The 16,647-nt window shown below is 40.0% G+C and overlaps 1 protein-coding gene across 5 annotated transcripts in view; it reads right to left on the bottom strand.

The window, feature by feature from the left end:
• The window catches only part of znf644b (zinc finger protein 644b), a 58,325-nt gene that overhangs the window by 20,604 nt on the left and 21,074 nt on the right, over positions 1 to 16,647 (bottom strand). For 3 of the 5 annotated variants that reach the window (XM_037770644.1, XM_037770643.1, XM_037770647.1), the window contains one exon: positions 8,862 to 8,911. The exons of 1 other annotated variant lie outside the window; for it this stretch is intronic. The gene's annotated coding sequence lies outside the window, so the exon portion shown is untranslated. Of the gene's footprint in view, positions 1 to 8,861; positions 8,912 to 15,809; positions 16,185 to 16,647 lie in introns of those variants that run through there. One more of the 5 variants, XM_037770645.1, reaches the window with a different exon arrangement.

Raw genomic sequence — 16,647 nt, 5'->3', positions numbered from 1 at the left:
CGCTATATTTGCGTTCTTTCGGGGCTGGGTCCGCCATTTTCGTAGCTTCCTCTTGGATGAGCATGCGTCTGCAGATACAGACACCACAACACACTTCTAGTGGGTCATAAGTGATGATTGAGAGGGATTACTTTTGTAATGTTGAGTCTATACATAGTTTTTTTTTTTTTTTTTTGAAAAATCCTGCATAGTATACCTTTAACAAAATGTAATTGACAAGTAGTGGTAGGTAATATTTTACAACCCTGTCTCAAAATGATGTTCCCATACAACTAAACTGCATTCTCAATTCCGTTTGGAGGGAAACGTATTTTTTCCCAGATTACGGTCGCAGTTTTAAACACATGGTTAACGTTTTGGCAACAAATCTACTTAGTTAGGTTTAGTAAAAAAAAAGGTTGACACTGAAACAAAACTGCAACAAAACTGCAATAAAACTACTTTATTAGGTTTAAGCACTCCTCCCACCCGCACGTAGTGGACTCTCTCGCTTGTTACTCCTTATTATGCAACGTAACTTTCATTAACGGTTGCTCAATATACTACGCCGCCTGCTCTGTGCGTCGCTCGTAGTACTACGTCACCTGCTGAGGCCTCCCACGGACTATCATTACAAGCGTATTTGTGACACGTCAAAGACAAACGAATTCAGCGACAAAATATGTTTCCCTCCAAACGTAATTGAGAATGTAGTTTAGTTGAATAGAAATATAATTTTGTAGGAGACAGTGCGGTTATTTTTTACCTATTGACAAAGCCAGGCTGCTGTTTCCCTGTTTCTAGTGTTTGTGCTCAGCTAAGATAAGCTAACAAGCTTCTGGCTGTAGCTTCATAGCGTATTTTCCAAAAGGTGGAACTATATTACTTTAATTAATAAAATGTTATCTGTGGAAGGTATACGCACATACATAACCACAATGGACACTAAAAACAAAAAAACAAAACATATGGAGACAGGATGAGGCGAGAAAACCAAAAAAACAATCCCATCCTTTGTCCAAGGTTCAACGCGAGCAAAAAAATATCTCCCCAACCTGCCCACAACAAACTTCTCCTTTTCCCCCCTCTCCTATAAAAAGGGGACTGAGTGAAACGGCTGTGATGGTAGATTTACTGATGAAAAAAGGTGAAGCGAGAACATTCGGAGTGATAAAAGGGGACAGGGAGCGAGTGACAGTTGGGTTAAGACAGAAGTCATGTTCAATAGCAGGTAGAAACATCAAACAGCGAGTTCACAGGAAACCCATGCAACCTTGTCTTGAAGGAGGATTTTCTGTTGTGTGGAGTAGATTATATCTGTTCAAGCTGCTGACACGGCCTCATTTGCTGCCCGTAGTGTTGGAGGGGGATTAAACGATATAAACTTTAAAGCTTTAAACAATACCTTTCAAAATTAAATGGATTAAGGGAGGGATGTCTGATGGGGATTTCCCAAGGCTTTGTTAGTTTTAAACTCTACTCCTTTTAAAAAAGGGGGGAAGAAGAAGAAGAAGAAGAAGAAGAAAAAAAAAAACAGCGGCTAGAAATTTCTCAGGCATGTGACCGTTTTAATGAGGCTGCTCTCACGTTGAGGAGGGCAGCAGGCACAGGAGGGCTGCCAAGCAGATGGCTCTCATAAACATCATATCTGCTCTGTTTAGATACATGACTTCTCGTCTCCCAACACCGAGAGGAAAACAAACCCGACCATCACCACAAGCGCTACCCACTTTCGCCCACTTTTGGCAAGCTGTGCCGGCTTGTTGAAATGGCACATTTCCATTTCTTGCGTTTCCCCCCCTTCATAACAATATGCATGAGCCGCGCAATTGATATACATAACCTCTAATCTGTTATAAGTATGCAGAGGAGATGCAGCGGTGGGTATTTTTGTTTAGCGGCAGTTAGGATGTTGACTTTTATTAAATGTTATTATTACCATATAACTGAGAGTATACAAATACTGAGCAAGGCAGAAGTTGTTGCTATGATTAGGCTTCCCTCTTCAGTTGAGATGGGGTGGGGGGGAGAAATGAAATATATTTATATCAAACTTTGCCGCTTTGCTGTCGACATGTGACCACTCAGATGAAAGGGAGTCGGTGTCAAACTGCTCTCCAAATTGAGGACGGGCTCCACAGTGCTGAGCAGACATCAGTGAGCTTGAATTCGGAGGCATGTCAAGTATCGCAGGTATTAGGATGAAATCTCTCATTATCTTTCTTTAAAACATAATATGAGTGCACCACGGCAGGAGTAGAGGAGGGGTGTTGGGTGTGGTGGGGGGACGCAGGGAGCACTAATGGCAACCAAAGTGAGCCCCTCAGTCGTCACCTTGAATTCTATTATTAGCCCGGGACGAGCACAACTCTGAACAGTAACTGGATCAAGTGTCGTTCGCAGCCTCTGATTGGGTTTAGATGAGGCTAAAATAAGCACCGGTGTGATCACATGGGGTCAACGAGATGACATGAATAGAAGAAAGAAGAAGCCTCAGAGAGAGAGAGAGAAAATGCCAAAACTGCGGCTGTCAAAAAGTCACGAGGAATTTCAGAGGCCAACAAAAGCCCTATTTATCTAACTCTATCAGGGAAAGTGGACAGCTTGAGCGCGGTAGCCTTGACAGCAGTGGGATTCCCTTGTCATTTCCAAGGTCCACACACACATACACACACACATGTAAGACGATTATTCAGTGCTGCTTGTCAATTGTACCTTTTCAACCCGGATCAATGAGTCGTCTTGCACCGGGGGCCTGTATCAGCGCCAGTCATTAACATGTGAGTGCCACTCTATCAGCCCCAGCTCCAAATAAATCAAAGGGTCGGCCACAGAAGAAAAGGGGCTAATATTTCCTCAATAACCCCAGAGGGACACCATGGAGAGATGCAAATTGCCTCCCAGGAGACCCCGGGGGATGTGAAGGAGGAACTCGCTGGGAGGCAACGGGAAGCTAATGAGTATAATGGTAAATGTATACAAGGAGAGGGAGAAAACCCCACTCTATTCATACCAATTAATACAATCTTATCAATGGAGGTGTACTGTAGAAGGAGGGCCCGCGTCTAACCCCGTGCCCTCCTCCCCACTTCCACCTCGCCAAGCGTCTGTATTATTCAACACGGGCCGGGCTACGGTCATTAGCCCTGTGGGAGGCTGGGCCCCGGCCTGGGGAGTTAAGGAGATTTTAAAAACCACTCACTCCTCACATCAAAACAAATCGGGCCAAATCAAAGGGGCTCAAAAATGTCCTTTCTCGGAGGGGCGAGGGAAGGGAAGCGCCATTGTTGTGAAAAGCCACGCTGTCTGCGGCGTCGAAGCACAAAAAAAAACAGATAGAAGTAGCTTCATCCATCAGGCTGCATTTGAGGAAAAAGGATTAACTGATGTCGTGACATGAAATAATATAAATTTAAACCATGGTAATGTTAGAAAATTATGGCATCAGCACATTTAATTGATTAAATGGAGTTTAACAACTGTGACATTTTGAGATTTCATTATTTTTTCTATAACATTTGCCGTTTAACAGGATTTTTCTTGTGAGAAAAGAAAGCTTGTAGTTCCCTGAAAATGAAGACAGTATTCAATTGCAGCTGCTGACACCACAACAAAAACCTGAACAAATAAAACTAACCCACACACCAACATGTTCAAACACACAGTGAAAATCCCCAGTCCCAAAAAGAGGTATTTTCCAGTTAATGGGGGAAACATTACTCCCATACAAAAAAACAAGGTTGTTTCGAGAACTTTTAAAAAAAAATCTAAATCGTTTTTATTATTATTATTATTATTATTATATATTGTGTCTTGTTTGAAATTACTGACATGTAATTCTAGATTATTAATGACACTGGCAGATTTTTATTTGTTTGAAAAAAAGTGATTTTTTTATTAGTTATTAATAAAAAAATGACTCGTTTGTTTTGCAGTGCCAAAACGTACTTCTTGTATCTAGACAAACTTCTGACCCTATATAGATCAAGCCACAACTAGATTCACTAGAGCTGCAACGATTAATCAATTAGCTGTCAACCATCAAATTAATCGTCAGCTATTTTGATAACAGATAAATCGGTTTGAGTAATTTTGTAAGGAAAAAAAGTGAAAATTCTTTGATTCCAGCTTATTAAATGTGAATATTTTCTGGTTTCTTTACTCCTCCGTGACATTAAACTGAATATCTTTGAGTTTTGAGACATTTGAGGACGTCATCTTGGGCTTTGGGAAACACTGATTGACATTTTTCACCATTTTCTGACATTTTATAGGCCAAACAACTAATCGATTAATTGACGATGAAAATGATCATTAGTTGCAGCCCAAACATTGGAAGCGAATAATAAATTAGATTTCTGGAGGTAGATTTTCCCCATAAAGTACAAACTGATAAACGGAATCCCACAGAAATATCTGTAAATATAGAACATATCCTTATTTCTCTTTTTGCCGTAGTTCAGTCATTACATTTGTTAAAACATTGCTGTAATATATATCATGCACCAAATCCTCTACAGTACCTAATATCACCAACAGATGGCACCTACAGCCATGGAAACTTGTATACATACATAAATACAAAAAATTGGCGCAGGATAAACTGCATGACTTGTGTGGAAAACAAGTTTCCCATCACCTACTATGATAACTTTACTTTAGTCATGTTAAGTGGCTGTTCCTTTGAAAAAGTTAATACAACGTACCACCTTAAAGGTGGAGTTGTGCCGTGCTCCACAGCGCCACTAGTGGTCAAAAACTACACAAGGGACCTTTAAGTTACCTCTGAATCGATACGGCTGTACAGTTGATAGAAATCGAAGTGGTATGTAGTTTAAGGAAGCATTTGAACTACCTGAAAGGGCAAACAAATGCTTCAAAAGCATACGAAGAAGAAGAAGGAATGCCTCGATCTATCATTTTGAAGGTCATTTATCAAGGTGGAGAAATATACCTGACAGCGGGAGGATTTGCCTTCTAGAGATCACCGAGGGGACTCAAATGAAGGTTAATCACTATATAACTTTCTACATGTCTAATCCTATACTCCACATTTCATTGAGCATAGCTGTAAAAGCCCTCCGTCAGCATAATTGCGCCCTAACCTGTGCCCCGCGTGCTCAAATCTCTAAAATATCACATCCAACTCTGAGAATAAGTGGGAAATTAATGAGGAAAGTGCTGAGCTCAACCTCAGATAGGTATCACAGAAAGGGTTAGCTGCCTCGCGGCTCATGCACAATAGAAGCTCGCTAATCCGAACCCTCGGAGATAGGGGTTGTTTGGACTTGTGAAATGTTCTGAGGGATAAATACTGATCTGACATGGGCGCATCTGGATCAGACCTAAAATAGACCAAAAATGGTATATAGTATTTTTAGGTATAGCCTGGTAATCTAGATGTCATTATTAGTTCAGTTAATTTATTTATGCTGCGACATAATCATTATTATTATTATTATTATTATTATTATTATTATTATTATAATACATCAGTATATTCTTTAGTCACGACAACATGTAATTATGACAGATTTTTTTTTCTTTTTATTGATTTATTTTCAGGTTTCATATAATGACAACCCTGTATATAAAAGTTTTTAAATATTATTTTTGTCCATCCATCTGTCCTTTTATTACCATCTATTCAATTTAATGTGATTACACAGTGCACGTTAACTGATGTTGCTTTTCAATGCATCATCCCTTTTAGCCAGGGCTGAGCGCATCAGTGATCATATTCTGCCCCTTAGTGGAGGAAACGGTCCATAACCTGAGTGGAACACATCTGCCGAGGCTGAGCAGCAGGCTGGATTGTGGACATCTGCAGCTCGTGACTTCATTCAGCCTTCGATGGACCAAAAGCAATCTCACCTGCCGGCCCCTTAGATTTAAGTAGCTGCAATCTGTCTCTTCTTTAAAACAAATTCCTCTCCAAGAAGAAGTCCCTCCCTGTGGCTCTTTAAAAGCTACTCAATTTACATGTAAATTCATGTTTGCGAACAGGAAAAATATCCAAAACGAGAAACTAAAAAGAATTAGAAATCCAAGTTTGGATGTTGTCATGACATAAACTGTCTTCAAAGGCTGTTTGCTTGAAGTTTTTTTTTTTTTAATATAATCAGAGAATCAGAACCAGAGAATGAACCCCTGATCCCTGGAAATTCATCCAAAATATGTTTCTGCAAATCCCTCTCACAAAGAGCTGCCATCACAAATTAAGGAAGCGAAAAAAGCTTCCTCATAACTCTATGCTGTTGCCACTGCAGCAGCAGTGAATGTTCACTAATATGAAGTGGAATGTAAGAAGACAAACAAATATGAGCTGAAATTTCAGTATGAGGTTTGAAATTAAATTCCTACTAGTGGCCACAACGAAGTGTATTATAATTAGGTGCTTGAAATTTGATCTTCCCTCATGCACCATTCAAAATGCGTGACTTTATGACATGGAGCAAATAATATAAGGCTCCAAATGCATAAAGAGCTGGAGTTCTATAATGGCCTTGTTAATGCATTAAGGGTATGAATGACATTCTATACTCTCTTAAACTGCATGCCATACATTTTATACTATATGCATGGTACTTGATGTATTTGGTTTGTTTGAATTTTATTGTCTTTGTAGCTCGAAAAATATGAAAACAGCTAAAAACTGGATAAAGAGGTTCGAATTGTATTGCGATTATACTGCACAGAAGCTGAAAGCAAAATGGCTGCAATTACTGGTTATTTTCATCATGAATTAATCTGACAATTATTTTGTTTTGGTTGGGGTCACAAAACTGTTGCTGTTCTCATACATCGTTCGTAGCTTTACCTACGAAAAGTAATACACTATAATTCATATATATCTCATGAAATCAATTTAATCCACGTAATCGTGAACCAGGAAGTATAAAGAGCGACAAACGCCGCGTAGGGAGGTCAGGTTGGATGGGGGAGTCCAAAAAACACAGAACTTTCGCCCAGGAGACCAGTGTTTAATTGTCACGTAAGTTCCGTAATTAAGTTATGTAAGTTCCCTAGTAATTTTAACCCAAACCACGATATTTTCCTAAACCTAACTAAGTAGTTTTGTTGCCTTAACCCAACCAAGTAGTTTCCTGTGGAGACAGAAGTTTATGTTGAAAAGAGCAAAAATTGACAATTGCTTCACGTGTTGCCGGACATTCGTAGGAAAACGCACGAAAAATGAGGAAAAACTTTTCATACACTATAATATGTAGCGTTGTATGATAATACGTTGCAGAAAAATTATATGAATGTCCATCACAATAGCCTAGAGAACAAAGTGACATCTTCTAATTGTTTGTTTTGTCCAACCAACAGTCTACATGAGACAAAGAAATGCAGCAAATCTTCACAATTGAGAAGCTGGAACTAGGAAATATTTGTTCGCAATCTTTGTTTGAAAATGAATCAAACGATTAACGATTCATTTTCTGTAGGGTGGTCAAAGTTAACGCGATAATAACGCGTTAACGTGAATTCGTTTTAATGCCACTAATTTCTTACGCATTAATGCAACTTGCGATTTTTAGGTTGCAGCAGCCTCAGTTTTAAAGCTAGAGTGAAGATACTGGCATCATATGAAACTAAAAAAACCTAAGGAATCCAGACGACCTAAATTTTGGCAAGGAAATCTGGCATGGTCATTTTCAAAGGGGTCACTTGACCTCTGACCTCAACATATGTGAATGAAAATGGGTTCTATGGGTACCCACGAGTCTCCCCTTTACAGACATGCCCACTTTATGATAATCACATGCAGTTTTGAGGCAAGTCATAGTCAAGTCATCACACTGACACACTGACAGCTGTTGTTGCCTGTTGGGCTGCAGTTTGCCATGTTATGAATGAGCATATTTTTTATGTTAAATGCAGTACCTGTGAGGGTTTCTGGACAATATTTGTCATCGTTTTGTGTTGGTAATTGATTTCCAATAATAAATATATACACACGTTTGCATAAAGCAGCATATTTGCCCACTCCCGCGTTGATAAGAGTATTAAATACTTGACAAATCTCCCTTTAAGGTACATTTTGAATGTCTGACGAATAACCATTCAGTAGGTATTTTGCAGAATTATGTATGTAAATGAAAACGTGCGTTACCTCATAAGACCTCTGCTCAAAACACGAACCACTGATTTAATGATTCAAACTCATGATTGTACAATTTCAACTCGGTGACAATTTCACCATCGAAACTCACAATAGTGGCTTACATTTTAATATAATTAAACAAAGACTGGAGTATTGTAAACACTAGTGTGTCAGTGATTTTGTTTCACGCTGGAGAATAATCAACAGCCGGCTTGTCACTCCCTACAACCTGCCAAGTGTAGGAGTGGAAGCACTGACACATGTAACTGACATCTCAGATTTAATTTGACTGGTAATCACACCCAGCTATAGTTTCAGAGCATTTCACACGTCTGAGCTACAGTTTCAGGTGTTAAGCTGGTAAGGAGACGAACAACTGTGCCTCTGAATGATGACACCTCTTCAGAGACGGTCACATTTTAGGTTTACGCTCTGCCATTGCGATTATAATGATGATAATACTAAGAAGAACATTAGACAACACACATTCTCTTGCTTTTCGATTAAAATGCAATCAACACTCATTTCCTCAGCTTTACCCGCTCAAATACTTTGTTTCAGTTCAGTGGCTATTTGAAACAAGTTATAAACGTGTGTCGCTTCACAGCAGGTCACCTGATTCTTGTCTGAATCATGAGCTGATAATAGCACTTCTAATAAGAGACAATATTCTACTTATACCACCTGTGTTTGTCAAGTTTAAGAAAGTGTATCATGCATAATGTTTCAAATAAAATGTGAAAAAAGAACCAATGTGTTAATGTGTACTTACCAGTCTGTGTTGAAGCACTGACTCCACCACATGGCTCTTAGAAAACACACCTGGAACAGAGAGAAACTGCTCTTTAACTTTGTTTAAAAAGCTGCTCATGACGCAGATCACTGTGACTTTCTTTAAAAAAAACATTTCAGGTTGCAGTAAGATTTCCTGATGACATCTGACACGCCATGCCTCAGGGAAACTGTCCCTCTAAATTCAGATTCTGTTTCGGGATCCAAAACTGAAAGCTGAGGACATTATTTCTTAAAAAATACATCCACACAAGGCCACGAGGAAATATGATTTTAGCAGGGTCAGATTAGTGTTGAAATGATTCATCGATTGACAGGAAATTACCCTTTGTGTCTTTTTTTTTTACATTGGCTTTACTTCGTAATAGTTTGGGGTCCCACAGACCCCACTGCTGTATCAACATGTTCTCACTCCCAACTCGTCACATTGGTCAGGACCGTTGGCGTCACTTTTCAACGTGCAGGGTAGTCTGATAGACTTCAACACGTGATTAATGTTGTGAATTCAAACAAAACTACTTGGTTACTTTCAGGAAAAGATAAGTTTGGGTTAAATTCATAGACTGTATATAAGAAGTGGACGTAGTCACCGTGATGTCACCCATTGGTTTGTGGACTGCCGTTTTGAAGCCTCAAGTTTGTCATTTTGCCCGTCACCATCTTTTTGGTTTTTGGCCAGCGACACATTGTTGTTTTGCAACAGGAAGTGACACGAGAGGGTGGAGCTAAGTACAACCGAATGCTAAATAAGACATTTTAAGGCGACCAAAATGTTACAATTAAATTTCATGAACTGAAAACACACTGTGAAAGGGTTAAAGTTCTAAAACAAAAACATGGACAACTCCCAGACCAGACAAAACCGTGGTAGCGACCTGTCAATCACAAGGTAACCACGTCCTAAAGCATCCCCTGCTTTATGGTCTATTTGACTCTAAATGGGACCATAATTTACTAAATGAACATCATGCTGTATTGAAGAAGACTTGAAACTAGTGATTGAGACCATAAACTCATGTTTACAATGTTTACTGAGGTAATAAATCAAGTGAGAAGTAGGGTAGCTTTCTCATAGACTTCTATACAATCAGACTTCTTTTTGCAACTAGAGGAGTCGCCCCCTGCTGGCTAATAGAGAGAATGCAACTTTAAGGCACTTCAGCATTGGCTTCACTTTTCAGAACCGGAGGCCCCCAATGATTTAACCAGGTCTTACAGCTGAGGTCAGCTAAGACCCCAAACAGAGGTAATGCATAATTTTCTCTAGTGGACATCTGAAACATATCATCCATTCAAAATTATATTTATTAGCAATTCTCATAAAATTAGGAAGCATCATTAAGTATTAAGGTGAACGGTATGTTTTTTTGAGTTGTTAAATATGGCCCATGCAGTGTCTCTAGGACCCCAAACAAAACATCAGGGCTAACCAACAACAACTGTGATATCCAGTTAATCCTTTATCAAACACAGATGTCAAAAAATTTGCTGGTTTCAGCTTCTCAAATGTGAGGATTTATATAATTGCTTATTAAATATCTTTTAATTTGGACTGTTGGTCAGACAAAACAAATAATTTGAAGATGTCACCTTGGGCTAATTTTTCACAAATGAAGCATAATCAACAGACTAATCAACAATGGAAATAATCATTGGATACAGCAGCCCTAGTCAAGTTGCCACAGTACTGTATGTTACAGCAGTATCATTTGTTAGTCTAAATGACAAGTAAGCCCCAATGTTTTGCCTAAGTAGTGCCTTAAACAATATGGAAACTAGAGCTGAAATGATTTGTCAATTAAAAAAAAACTAATCTGCAACTATTTTGATAATGTTATATCATATTTTAAGCATAAATGCCAAAAAGTCTCTGGTTCCAACTTCTCATACAGTATGTATGGATTTGCTGTCTTGTTCAATAGCAAACTGACTTTTGGACTTTGGACATTTTTCACTATTTTCTGACAATTTAACAATTTAATAATATTTCATATTTGGCTCTAATGGGAACTGGCATTTTGTATTTTCATGTCACACCAGCGAAAACAGAAAACTGAACAGCTCAATGTGTTCTCAACAGCAAGAGAAACAGCTGTGATGGTTATTCACTCCATGCAGATGATTTAACGAGTTGAAGTAGCGATTCAGCCGGTGTGATTCTGTGAAAACACGCCGCCCTTATTTCCTCGCCTCTGATATATTTCTGCAGACCTCAATGTTCTTGGTAGATCCACCTGATTACTAAAATATCTCATCTCTGCAGCTGTTCCTCAGCTGGGTTGCTAATTCAGGCCAGTGTACTCCCATTTAAGTAGTCCCAGGTGTCTTCATTTATAGCTGTGTAAGCAGCCGGCCGGGCCAGCAGAGAACACATAACTGTTTGCTATGCTGAGCATTCAGGGACTTTAAAATATTTGACCTTGTCAAGTGACATATAATCAATTTGTGGATAACATGCCTCAGCCATCTCATTTATTTAGTCGGGCAGTTGACTCCTTTACTCTCAGTGGTATTCTAATGCAGTAAAACCTACGCTAGCCTGTTAAGCTGCCACTGACTTCCTTCTATAGCCACGTAAGCTCGTCCTCAGACACCTGCACCGAGTGATGGGCTCACTTATGTAGGTCTGCGCTTCACAAACCTCCATTCCTGAGCTGACAACAGGGATACGGGTTAGATATGATGTCTGCAGTGGAAACATGACAGTCCTAATTTGACCACTATGCTTGTTATCTCTGCTGTCAGTTCTTTTGTTTAATGATTGATAGTTGTCACCGAAAAGCACATATTGTCTTATTTTTCATAGTTTATTGATGTGATGTTGATGAGTGGTCACCATAGACCAAATGCAGACGTAGATGGATGGACGGAGCACCATGTTAAATGAAATGGGTCTTGTCTGCTGATATTTATTCCAGCCCGGTCACACAAAAAGGCGTATGAATGACATGATACTGCGAAAGGCTAAAGAACGCCGTTCTTGCTTTTGGCTTGTCATTTGTAACCCATGAAGTCTGTACTGACTACAATGTAAATATGCTACACACATGTAGAATAAAAAGTTAGAAAGACCACAAGACGGGAAGGGAGGTGGATCGGTCCAACAAACACAGGACTTTCAACCAGGAGACCGGTGTTTTGTTTTGGGAGTTACGATAGTGACGTCTGTGACGTGGTTTTTAGTGACGTTTGTGACGTGTTTTCCATTTCCGTGTCCACATGCATTGTACATGCATATTTTAGGCCCAAGCATGAAGTTGCCTAAACCTTGAGTGGACGCTACCGTGGTTTTGTTACGTGGCGTAAAAATGACATGCAAAAAGGCTAAATGTGTCCCCATGACATGTTGTAATCAGGGTTGGAAATTAACTTTTCTGTCCACCTGCTACTGTGGCTGGTGAATTCCAAAATCTATTGGCCACTCAATAGATTACCATTGTCTTTTTTGGCTGGTGGGGCAAATCGAGCAGCCACTTACGTACATATTTTACCAGCATTTGGCTGCTGGCTGGTGCTAATTTCCAACCTTGTAATGTCATGCTATTTATATGCCTTCCCATGCGATCGGGTTGTTTATTCACAGTCACCACCCCTGGTAAAGCAGAACACAAACTGCTAGAGTCTCAATTAAGATTATGACTGACCACCGCTCAGTGTAGCGTTTCAACAAATATAACAAAAATGTTTCTAATGCACATTATCTACCCTAGCTTTCAGCCCTAAAATTCTTATTCAGCTCTGAATATAGTTTTCCATGGGCCTATGTGTTATGTTTACTGCCACTGCAGAGAAATAAGTGTTGTTCATGTACAACATCATTTTCCCACTGGCTTTTATCAGGCTCAAGCAACCAGCTATGTGCAGCTATGTGTAAGAGGTACAAACTGGGGCTTCTGCAAATTCAGTTATGTAAAATCCTTCACACTGACACAGACGTTTCGATTACTCTGGCTCATTAGAACCCTAGATTGTGTCCGAAATCCCTCACTTGTTTACTCATTCACTACTCCCTGTATAATAGACAATAGTTTACTCTGCAGTGAGCAGTAAACTTCGGTCCAGATTTTGGATACGTGCTACTCAATGTTATTTGCGTCATTATTGACGGGTATAGTATCGCACGACTGTAAATTTTAGCATCTATAAAATGCAACGCATTGCGTTGTGGGATTGTTAGCAGAAAGTAGAAGAAACCTTTATTTGTCATAGTACATACATGATATTTGACCTCTGCATTTAACCCATCCAAGTATTTTTAGTAGCAGTGGGCTGCTGCAAGCGCCCGGGGTGCATCTTGGGGTTTAGTGTCTCGCTCAAGGACACTTCAACATGCAGTCTGTAGGAGCCGGGGATCGAACCGACAACCTTGTGGTTAAATCAACCCGCTCTGCCCACTGAGCTACAGCCGCCCAAGGACACCACTTTTTTTTATTCTGGTGTGGGAATCTTTGAGGCGCTATATATAGTGGATACATTTCACACTCAGAATTCAGACACTCAAATTAAATAGGGGAAGGTAAATATATAAATATAGTATGTTGCCATGTTATTAGGTAGCTGGTTATGGTAAACAATCTCTTAAAGTTATCTTCTCTGCACAAAAATTATTCGGGAAAGCCAAAGAAAAGGTGGAGGCTGCACCGCTAAGAGTTCAATTGTGTGTACTCTTGTCAAATAAACATCAGTTTGTCACAGTCAGCCATAGTGTCTGTGTGGGGTCGTGCACATGGAACGCTTGGAGGTCGGAAGTTGGAAATTTCAACTGGGAATACACCCACCTCTGACTTTAACTTGAACGCAGCATTAGTCAGGTAGAAGTTAGGTGGAGTTACGTCTTTTCACCGAATATTCTCAGTCGAGCTGTTATCAGCAAGTTGTTTGCATTAAATCGTCAGTAGGCAGAATGTCAAGTGTTCTGGGAGAAAACTAGACTTCTGCTCCTTCTGCTATAAAAACATCTAGCCTGTGACGGGAGACTTTGGCCAATCACAGGTCATTTCAGAGAGAAAGCGTTCCTATTGGCTGTTCATTGAACGGAGGCAGCTGTCAATCACTCAGGATCGCCGATCAAATGGTCAAACTAGGCAGCGCTGATCAAATATGAATCAATATGCTGATACTGTAATGCCAATTTCTCTTCTTGTAGTGTATTGTTTAGCTGTAAAATGAGAAAGATTGCTCCGGCCGGTGGGTGGTGCTTGGTATTTCCTCGACTGATCTCAACATGGCAGCCGGATCACAAACTTTCGGATTTTACAGCTAAACAGTACACTACAAGATGTTTCTGAAAACATTTGAGGCGAGGAATAGGCATTACAGTAACAGAATATTGACTGCTGCTTTAACTGGTGCAAAAGAACAGAAAGGGAGAGCAGTTTGAATGCAACCAAGCAGCCCTGAGAGGAGGTCTAATCATTCTACATTATATATACACAAACACTCACCTGTATATAAAATTTCTGGATGGTGTGAGTATTTTGTCTTTATTTTCATGCTGGCTCAGTAGTTTTGTCATTGAAGAACTTCCATAAGATTAGACAAAGTTTTTTTTAAATCCAAGCTTTGCTTAGGTTTAAAATGTGCTTCGATGCTGATCATGTTTTGCTGTCCTTGCTCTGCACTTAGTATTCTGTTCCTGCAGCGCTACTGTATCTCATCTTGACTAGCAGGTTCATTACAGTTCAACTTTGCTTTACTGGCATTCTATACAATATGGGTGTTATAATTTACACACAGCATTGCCTCACTCTCACAATCACTTTGTGTTCCTAATGAGCCATTTAGAGTGAAAGAGGGGAGGCAGAGTAGTGATGTGTCGTCACGAACGAGCCGGTTCTAAGAGACAGCTCTTTTAAGTGAAGGGAAGAGCCGGCTCCCGTCCAAGAGACGTTTTCTTTTTTTTTATAATTCAAGGCAGAATGATAGGACGATCTTCTCTGCGCCACGTGCACACTCCATGCATTGACTGTGACTGAATGTTGTGTTAATGACGTCCGTGCGACCAATCAGGTGATGACAGACAAGGATCATACCATCAAGCAGGGAGGAGCGGAGGTGCACGGCGCGCTGACGGTCTACAGGTACAGAGCAGGAGGGAGAGGAGGAGAGAAAGAGAGAGGAGTGTGATGCGCAAATAGCAGACAAGATAAGTGACAGTCAGAAACGAAGCAGCATGTAAAATTATGGTATTCTGGAAATTATAAGGTTTAGTATAATTAAATTGAATAATTTAAGTGATATATCTGCACACATACTAATCATAGGTCAAAACAGCGCTATAAATTTGACTGAATTATAAAAGGCAGAAGTGGTAAAACGAAGAGCCGTTTGGGAGCCGAAAGAGCCGGCTCTTCTTGGTGAGCTGAGCCAAATGATCTGGCTCACTAAAAAGAGCCTGAATTCCCATCACTAAGGCAGAGATGTCAAACTCTGAAGTTTACTATGCAGCTCTGCATCAAATGCTCTCCATATGTATATCCTACAAAAACATCAATGTAACCACCAACTTCATCTCATCTAAATACATAGTAAACAGCTCTTTTCAGAGTTGCCACAAACTGACTGTCCTTCAGCCTTTAAACTGAGCCAGTGTAGCTAGCAGAGAGCTGCCTCCTCCTCCTCTACTACTATAGCTGTGTGACTTTATATGTTGCCAGGCTATGCGACAGTCAGCTAGCTGCTCTGCCACACAGACTGAGCCACAGAGACTCAAACTATGTCAGCAATGTCTTGCAGAAACACTTTATATAGCAAGAAGCAAACCATTTGAAGTTGAGGCAGCTGCAGCTTTCCCCAGATATATATATCGGTCACTGCGGTGGTTTTATCCCCACGACAGCGACACACCGCAGACTGATGACCGCACCTGGCTACAGAGTATCCCTGCGCTCATCAAACTGGACACAGCGGGCTGTAAGACAACACCTACCTCAGGACGACGACGACGAGTCATGTCCTCAAGTTTGTCATTGCACTTGACACCGTCTTCTCCTCTGTTAGACTGTCGCCATTTTGCTTTAAATTCACGCAGGTTGCACTCTGGTCCAGAGGAGGAGAGGAGAGGATGTTCACGGCGGAGGTAGAGGAATGAGCGTCACCAGAACTATACACCACACACCTAGTCCTTTATGTCCACTTTAGTTCCTCCACGACATTCAATACATTAATACTAGCTGGCATTAATAACTTTAATACAAAATAAAGAGGAACATGTTCCCATAATTGAAATTGGAGGATAACAGAATGTGTTAACACAACATTTTTTTTTAAAGTTTGTGAATGAGGGGCATGACCTTGAACTGCATGTACATTATTTAATATTAAAGGTCCCATATTATGCTCATTTTCATGTTCATACTTGTATTTTGTGTTTCTACTACAACATGTTTACATGCTTTAATGTTAAAAAAACAACTTTATTTTCCTCATACTGTCTGTCTGAATATACCTATGTTTACCCTCTGTCTGAAATGCTCCGTTTTAGCACACTTTGACGGAATTGCAACAGAATTACGTTGCTAGGCAGCAGCTTGGGTCCATGTGTACTTCCTGTCAGCTGATGTCATTCACATACACTGCAACCAGGAATAAACTGGGACACATTTAGAATGTTTACGTTTAAATCTGTGTAAAGGGTCTAAATATTGTTTATTTGTGACATCACAAATGGGCAGAAATTCTGACAGCTTGTTTCAAATGCAGAGTTTCTGAATACGGGCTGTGTATTTCCCTGTGGATTGAGTGTTTCGATACTTTCACAGTGTTTA

This window comes from Sebastes umbrosus, chromosome 5 (assembly GCF_015220745.1).
Source record: "Sebastes umbrosus isolate fSebUmb1 chromosome 5, fSebUmb1.pri, whole genome shotgun sequence".
Lineage (NCBI taxonomy): Eukaryota > Metazoa > Chordata > Actinopteri > Perciformes > Sebastidae > Sebastes > Sebastes umbrosus.
The sequence above is the reverse complement of the archived record's forward strand: the minus strand, read 5'-3'. Positions and strand labels throughout refer to the sequence as shown.